The sequence below is a fragment of the Schistocerca cancellata genome, chromosome 6 (genome assembly GCF_023864275.1).
Source record: "Schistocerca cancellata isolate TAMUIC-IGC-003103 chromosome 6, iqSchCanc2.1, whole genome shotgun sequence".
In the NCBI taxonomy this organism is placed as follows: Eukaryota; Metazoa; Arthropoda; class Insecta; order Orthoptera; family Acrididae; genus Schistocerca; species Schistocerca cancellata.
Window position 1 is genome coordinate 63953979 of NC_064631.1, and position 9290 is coordinate 63963268.

The window sequence follows — 9290 nt, forward strand, 5'->3', positions numbered from 1 at the left end:
GGCCTAGAACTGGTTAAGTTTGAGAGAGAAACCATTGAAATAAATAGATGCCATGCGACTTAAATAAGCTGTTGATGGGCATTCATTATTGCAATTAATAAATACATGTGTTTACAGCTGTTGCACCACTGCCGTGCTATGCCTCGGCGGAAGAGAACTGTAACCGACGGAGCAGACAGATCACAACAGGATGGTGTAAGATCCCTGAGTGGTAGGTGTTCATCCGAAAGGAGCCGCATTCATACCACTCACATAGTGGAAGGACTGCGTCTGGGTCTCCTACAGGAAAAGAGCTGCCGGTTCAGAACTAGCGACAGACCGAGTGCACATGAAGAGGTTGGACACAAATATTGAAACACCTCGAGAAATACGTGCTTGAACACAAATGCACATGTTAGGCGAGCCTGCAGGTTTCGCTGTTGTATGCGACCACGAACGACGACAGTGTAATGTCCTGAATACCTTGAAAGTGCATGCCGTGGTCAGAACAGTGTTCTTTGCCGTTATGAGCGCGTTATGTCGGAGCTAACATGGGGAAATTGTTGGTGCTGGTATATTTGGTGTTTCCGTAGTCCAGGGAGCTGAAGTATTTGAAACGCAAGAGGCACCGTGTCGAACACTTATGCCACATAGAGAGAATGCTGAAAAACGTTATCCGCTAAGTCGCAACGTGTATGAAAGTGTCTGTTGAGTGACTGTTACACAAGGCTATTGAGGAAGATTACAATGAACAATAACAGGACGACAGCTGCAAAAGTCACTACAAAGAATGGCGCATTCGTGAACCCTGTCAACACGAAAACACTACGGGAGCTCCACAAGTTGGGAATTGCAGGGCGAGATGGAACTCCAAAACCACTCCTCAGTATACAAATGCTTGAAGAGGAAAAACTTGTGCCGAGACTATAGAACTTGGACTGTGGAGCAATGGAAAGAAGTAGTTTGGTCGGATGAGTGTTGTTTCACACTGTTCCCGACTTCTGGCCGAGTTTATGTCCGACGAGTGACACATGACGGATTTCGGCTATGATTTGGGCAGCCATATCGCGGTATTCCATGGGCCCCACGATCACTCTGCAATGTCGCATCACTGGCACGAACTACGTGATCATTTTGGTTGCTTATGTTCATCCTATGGTACAATGTTTGTCCTCCAATGGTGATGCTGCGTTCCAAGCCGACAGAACTTTTGTTCACCTGGCTCGCATAATCCAGGACTAGTTTAGTGAGCATCTCTCCTGTTCACCGTACTCAGCAAATCGTAGTATTATTAAACCTTTGTGGTCTGCTTTCGAGAGGAGGATGCGTGATCGCTATCCAACTGCATCATCGTTACGTGAATATGCCTATCTTTTGCAGGAAGAATCGTATACGTTTCCCTTTAAAAATATAAAGGACCTTTGTTTATCCACTACGGAACAGCTCGAATGTGTTTTGAATGCCAGCACTCTTCATACACAGTGTTAGGTATGGTGACGTGCTGAATTATTCGTGTTTCCATATTTTTGTCCAACCCCTTGCAACGTACCAAGTTATTCCATGTTATCACAGGTGCAGTAAAGTATTGAGACGTGAACGCCTCCGGTCCAGAAGCTGCAGGAGATTCGTTCGTTTTTTTTTTTTTTTTTTTTTCTGGCTCACCTGTTATCAGATGGTGCCTTTGGCGGTGACTCACCCTGCCAGCAGAACGTTACGAAATACCTACTCCCCATGAATCTAAGGAACCTAATTAGTTATTCTCCGATTTTGTTCAAACTTAACAAATTACTTTATGTTATTGTTAAAATTATACTGTCCAAATTTCATTTCCTTGTTTATCGCAGTTTCGAAGACTGAAAATTTTGCCTAAAAATCACAAAAAAACCATTCCGGTATTTCAAAACTGATCTACTAATGACAATAGATTAACGGTCAACGCATATAGGGCCATTATTCAAAATTCAGGCCCTAAAAATTAATTAAATAGAATCTTTCATTTTATAACATTTAATTTTTATTTGACGGAGTATTGGGACCTTTTAAAATTAATATTCAGTTATATTTTGTTTTGTGAGCGTGTGGGAGCGCTTGAGACAGTGAATGATGACTATATCAGACTTCGAAATGTTTTATTTTGTGAAGATTTGCGCGAAATCCAAACTGTGGGGAAAATTCCTGCGAAGAACCACAAGTCATGTGACATACGAGGATTGCCCAGAAAGTAAAGCGCCGCATTTTTTTTCTCCCACCGAAAAAAATGCTACGAGTGCGAAACGTTACACATGTATTATTTCAAGTCTCCTGAGTGAGCACGCCAAGTTTCCGTCACTTCCGACAGATAGCGTAGCAGCTGCACAGTTCCAAAATGGCGTCTGTAGGTGATGTACGTTACAAGCAACATGCCGTTGAATTTATCACTGCGGAGAAAGAAGCTATGGGGGGTATTCACAATCGCTTGTGCAAAGTCTATGGAGCATCTTCTGTCGACACAAGTGCAGTTAGTCGCTGGGAACCGAGGTCGAGGTCCTCAGAAGGCGGTTCGGCGCAGCTCCACAATTTTCAGCGGTCGTGGAAATCATCCACAGGTTTCATACCTGACATGTTGCAGCGAGCTGCTGTTGTCATTCCACCTGTTTGGACCATCAAAGGATGCCATTCGTGGAAGACATTTTGAGGACGATGAGGAGGTGATCCACACAGTGAAGCACTGGCTCTACCACCAGGACAAGGATTGGTACCGACAGGGCATACACGACCTTGTTTCGAGCTGGAGGAAGGCCATAGAATGAGATGGAGATTACGTGAAAAAATAGGATGTGTAGATAAAACACCATTCTTTCATGTGGGAAATTCTCATTATGTTCAATAAAGAATTGTTGAAAAAAAAATTGCTTCATTATTTTCTGGGCAGCCCTAGTATGTCTTAGAGAGCATGTTGTTGTAAAAGGCAGCCAGAAAAGAAATTAGGAACAGAGTGAGTTTGTTATTTAATTTTGGAATTATTTCAGACTTTATTCGGTTTATAATTAAATCTAATGCAAGAAACTGATGTTTTGCTTATGTAAAGTTACTGTCATTGGATAAGAGAGGATTTTGCCGTGAGAATCATCTAGAGAGAACGTTGCGATTGGTCATTCAGATCAGCAATCAGAACTGAGAGATTCCCGCGTAGAGAGTGGGGTGCTATCTATATGAGGACACAGCCTACGGGAGTCGCTTCCAAACCACTATACCGAAGACATCGTGTTAGATTGCTCTTCGGGAATAGTATGTAACATGAAGAATTAGAGACGTAAATTCGGGTCGGTTATAGCTAACAGAAAGCCACTTGAGTGGCGAAGCATTTTAGTGAAGGTTTGGTAACTTTATGTGCCCCGTGGAAGATAATCATGTGTGAAATATTCTGGTCGAACTTAGAAAATCCGCGTGGCATGTTTCGCATTCGTGATGCAATAGTGTGGCGAGCACTTATGTAAAGGAAGACCACTCAGTCGACCAAATGCTTATCTCTCGTAAAGTTGCTTAGAGCGTGAAAATTCTGGCTGCTTTCGTGTGACTATGCGTAGCACATCTTTATAACTGTAAACTTGCAGATACAATATTTGTGTAGACTTAAATACGAACTCGCCAGTTATTAGCGGCAATAAATAGTTAAGTGAAATTTAAAAATGTTCCTACAAAAAGATGGAATCCGAACGCCCAATATTTATCGTGAACTTGCAGCAACTGCGGCCTCTACGTATAAAGTGGTAATTCCTTTAACACTGCTTTGCACCCACCGTTTTTTAGACCATTACCCCAGCGTGTAATTAGAAATTAGCTGGTACCCCCGCTCTTCATCCTGCAATCTGTTGCTCTCCCCACCCTCCTCACCCATATTATCACCAATTTTAGCATCTAAGTAAACTGTAGACTAAAAGACTTTTCTTGGAACACTTTTACACTCCCGGAAATTGAAATAAGAACACCGTGAATTCATTGTCCCAGGAAGGGGAAACTTTATTGACACATTCCTGTGGTCAGATACATCACATGATCACACTGACAGAACCACAGGCACATAGACACAGGCAACAGAGCATGCACAATGTCGACACTAGTACAGTGTATATCCACCTTTCGCAGCAATGCAGGCTGCTATTCTCCCATGGAGACGATCGTAGAGATGCTGGATGTAGTCCTGTGGAACGGCTTGCCATACCATTTCCACCTGGCGCCTCAGTTGGACCAGCGTTCGTGCTGGACGTGCAGACCGCGTGAGACGACGCTTCATCCAGTGCCAAACATGCTCAATGGGGGACAGATCCGGAGATCTTGCTGGCCAGGGTAGTTGACTTACACCTTCTAGAGCACGTTGGGTGGCACGGGATACATGCAGACGTGCATTGTCCTGTTGGAACAGCAAGTTCCCTTGCCGGTCTAGGAATGGTAGAACGATGGGTTCGATGACGGTTTGGATGTACCGTGCACTATTCAGTGTCCCCTCGACGATCACCAGTGGTGTACGGCCAGTGTAGAAGATCGCTCCCCACACCTTGATGCCGGGTGTTGGCCCTGTTTGCCTCGGTCGTATGCAGTCCTGATTGTGGCGCTCACCTGCACGGCGCCAAACACGCATACGACCATCATTGGCACCAAGGCAGAAGCGACTCTCATCGCTGAAGACGACACGTCTCCATTCGTCCCTCCATTCACTCCTGTCGCGACACCACTGGAGGCGGGCTGCACGATGTTGGGGCGTGAGCGGAAGACGGCCTAACGGTGTGCGGGACCGTAGACCAGCTTCATGGAGACGGTTGCGCATGGTCCTCGCCGATACCCCAGGAGCAACAGTGTCCCTAATTTGCTGGGAAGTGGCGGTGCGGTCCCCTACGGCACTGCGTAGGATCCTACGGTCTTGGAGTGCATCCGTGCGTCGCTGCGGTCCGGTCCCAGGTCGACGGGCACGTGCACCTTCCGCCGACCACTGGCGACAACATCGATGTACTGTGGAGACCTCACGCCCCACGTGTTGAGCAATTCGGCGGTACGTCCACCCGGCCTCCCGAATGCCCACTTTACGCCCTCGCTCAAAGTCCGTCAACTGCACGTACGGTTCACGTCCACGCTGTCGCGGCATGCTACCAGTGTTGAAGACTGCGTTGGAGCTCCGTATGCCACGGCAAACTGGCTGACACTGACGGCGGCGGTGCACAAATGCTGCGCAGCTAGCGCCATTCGACGGCCAACACCGCGGTTCCTGGTGTGTCCGCTGTGCCGTGCGTGTGATCATTGCTTGTACAGCCCTCTCGCAGTGTCCGGAGCAAGTATGGTGGGTCTGACACACCGGTGTTAATGTGTTCTTTTTTCCATTTCCAGGAGTGTATTTTCAGAATGATGAAAAAATATTGTGTGTGTGTGTGTGTGTGTGTATGTGTGTGTGTGTGTGTGTGTGTGTGTGTGTGTGTGTATGTATGTGTGTTAGAATGAACGACGAAGAAATTCGTGGTGCATCGCAAGTGCCACCGACGACTCCTTCTCAGATAAGAAAGCTAAGTATCCACAGTGAGGGTAGGCACTTGTTACAAAACGTACTTCCCCCTGCATTACTCCTCTCCATTGCGGCACTTGGTTCACCTGCACACTGCACACCATTTAAAACCAACCAAGTTAAAATATGTGCACTATACGTTCGTAAATCGCCTGATTGCTGCACTCCTTTACTTCTGAACTGGCAGAGATTGTAACACTTCAGGTTGTAATTACTTTGTGTCTGATCACAGCCACTAACAGTAATAATAATAATAGTAATAATAATAATAATAATAATAATAATAATAACAATCATAATGTGTAGTAGCCCTTATACTAAAATGTAGACTTTCACGGCCGGAAATGTCATGTCCATTGTAATTATCCGGACTGTTAAGCCGTGCTCGGTTCGTGAATTCTTTGTCAAATCCCAACGTTTCGTCCCCGTCTGCGGGAAACATCTTCAAGGGGGTCTGTAGCTCGATGGAAGGTCCAACACACCCAGTAGCGACCCCTTGAAGATGTCCTGCAGACGGGGACGAAACGTTGGGATTTGACAAAGAATTCACCAACTGACCACGGCATAACAGCCCGGATAATTATAATGGACAGGAGTAGCCCTTATGTAGTACTGCTGAGTCGTGCTGTGAATTATTCATTTATGTGTTTCGAAGTGAGTAATGAAGAAATTTCTGGACTATTGCAGGTACTGTCTAGAAGCTGGAGAAGACGTTTTCTTGACATATTTAGCATTTGTTATGTATGTGTCTCACTTTTACCATCAGCGATGTACGGGACAAAGCACAACATATATGTGTAGTGGGTGGACTACGTGAGGAAACTGTAACCTCCACCGCATTAATGTTACTAATCGAGAAAAACTAATTATTTATAACTCACATCATGAGGATTAGTGTCTTATAAAACTGTGTGAATAGTAATGAGATTTTGAATATAATTTAGTTTCGCAAATAAAACAGAATCGAATCGTTTAACGTTTACCCCTCAAAAAATTTCATTGTACTCCTCAAGGGGTTGGGAACCACAGACTTAGGCAGTACGTGGCACGACAGAGTGAAGGGTCAATGAGCAGACAAGAAGCCTATCGAGGCAGGTGGGCTGAGCTGTGCGACTGTGAAAACAGCACGAAGAAAGCCGAAACTCCCGCCGGAGGTTCCAGTGCTCCCTCGGTCATGGTTGTATGTGTTGTTCTTAGCATCGGTTAGTTTAAGATAGTTTAAGTAGAGTGTAAGTCTAGGGACCGATGACCTCTGCAGTTTGGTCGCTTAAGAACTCCCACACATTTGAAAATTTTGAAAGCCGAAACACAACCCGCTGGACCCTGTAAAGATCGTCCACTTAGGACAAGTAGTACCAGTCTGCAGCAGGAGTCAGCTCCAAGCGGAAGACTATGCCAGACATCGTTAAGAAATGGGTCATCGAGATGCCATCGCTAGCTGAAGGTCTGCTATGCGTGCTAAGTCTGAGTGCTGCTGACTTTGTGACTTTCACCTGTTGGGCTGACTTCCATCCACTGCAGGCCGCCTGCATTGGTGGGTCTGCAGTTTGTGCCTGGGTCAGATCACAGTCACCCACAGTAAGATGCGTGTCAGTACTGGTAGTGGCGGCGGTCTCGTCCAACCACGGCACGCCTCCCTTCCTCAGGTCTGAGTCAGCATCGCACTCTCATTAAAGTAAGCTCCCGCCAGTCAGGTTAGTCGCTATCCGGGTAAGGCAGAGGAGGATAGTGTTCATAGACCTCCAGTTGTCAGCTACGAGTCGGGTTTCTGGATGGATGGGCAGTTGCTGCAGATGACCAGCTTCCGCCTAACTGGGGATGCAATGACACGTGTTATGTATCACAAAGATTTAACAAATGCACTTACATTCTAGCACCTTACAGAGGGTGTGGTGCAGCGTCATAAGAAACACAACAACTGCAGATTCTTTCGGGAACAGTTAAATGGGACATTGCAGAATCGTTGTGAGTCAGTAGAAAATTTTGTGGATTGAATAAGACAGATTGACACCAATACCTATGAGATGACAGGTCAGTACGAAGTGAGCAAAATTATACTGCAGGCACGAAAACATAGGGTATCAGAGGCGATCCTAATAGGGCTGCTGCCTGTTACGTGGACAAGTGTGCTGGGAGAATCCCTGGTACCTTTTGTTACCGATATGGACGTCCACATCACATTAGACGGAGTGTCGCCAACCCCAGTGTAAAAAGTATGGAGTAGTTGGACGCCCAGAGTGGGACTGAAGCTGTACGAAGCAGAAGGGGCAGAGACACAGTACGGGTAATTAGTGATCAACAGTCAACGGATGGAATGCACCGGATGGCTTTTCTACTCAGTTTCGAAGCTACGAAAAAGTATGCAGAGGAAAAGTACTGCTTAATTTGTGTAGTAGACGATAGAGAGCATGGTTGATTATTAGACACAAGCGTTCACGCATCTGTCTTATTGGTTACGTGGATTTGAAGGCAGTAATTTAGGGTCGGTAGGTTCAGCAATATTAAGGTTTCAGGTTCGAGCAAAACAGTTCGGAGAGAGTACGGAAGTTTTGCCTCATGTAGGTGTGATACTAGGGTTGGGTTTCGTGTGTAAAACAACATGAAGAAACTGAACTCCGGCCATCCATGGTGAAACTCAATGGGAATTTGTTGCAACTGTGGGAACATTTTGCCAACCAAGCACTGTTGCAAGGTTTGCTTCTCGTGAAGGACAAACCGGCTAAACTGTGTACGATGTCATTAAGACCCCATTCGCATGCTAAAATGCCGCAAGGCATAGGGAAGTTACTCTGTGCCAACAATGCAACGGAACTACCTGCACATGTAATGTGTGCGGTAGAATCATTGTAGGAATATGACGAATTAGTTGCAGCACAATTTTTTGTTTCCAGGAGTTTTGTACGCATACAGGAAATGGACAGTGAATGAGTGGTTCTGATCAGTGTGGATAATTTTGGCGCCAATGAAATGAATTTGTCAAAAGGATTATTAGTAGCCAATTTAGAAGTTCTAAATTTGGAAATTTGTGTTAAGTTCCTATGGGACCAAACTGCCGAGGTCATTGGTCACTATGCTTACACTCTACTTAATCTAACTTAGAGTAAGTTACGCTAAGGACAAGGCAGAAACCCATGTCCGAGGGAGGACTCGAACTTCCGTCGGGGGATCTGCGCGAACCGTGGCAAGGCGCCCTAGATCATGCAGCTACCCCTCGCTTCTATATGATAATGATCTAGATAGGTCTAATTTGGACCCAAGCCGTAAGCAAGCCGCCAGAACGACTACATTACGTGTAAGTATGGAACATTTGAAAGTAGTGGAGAAAGTAGCATTGGAGTAGCTCTTCTTAGAATCTGACGACCTATTAATTCCTTATGGTCCATTCCTGGCAACCCAACCGCCACAACACAGGATTCCAACAGGAGATAAAACACAAATGTATCCTACCCATATAGAGTACTGCATCATTTGAACCAGTTATGAAATAAATCATTATCTAGAATTGTAATGATGGCGTTATTAGGGGAATTACTAGACCATGAGCAGCACTGATCATAATAGCACCAAACAAAATATCAGATGCTATGAAGAAATACAGATTCTGTTCTGACTTTTCGTACTTGAACATCAGGACAGCCATAGGTGCATATCCAATATGAAATATCCTAGAAATCCTGGATACCTTGGAAGAATGCAGATAATTTCCCACAATAGACCTGAAGTGGTGCTGGAGAACTGACGGAAGATTGTCTTTAAAGTTCCTTTCGGTCCAAACGGTTGA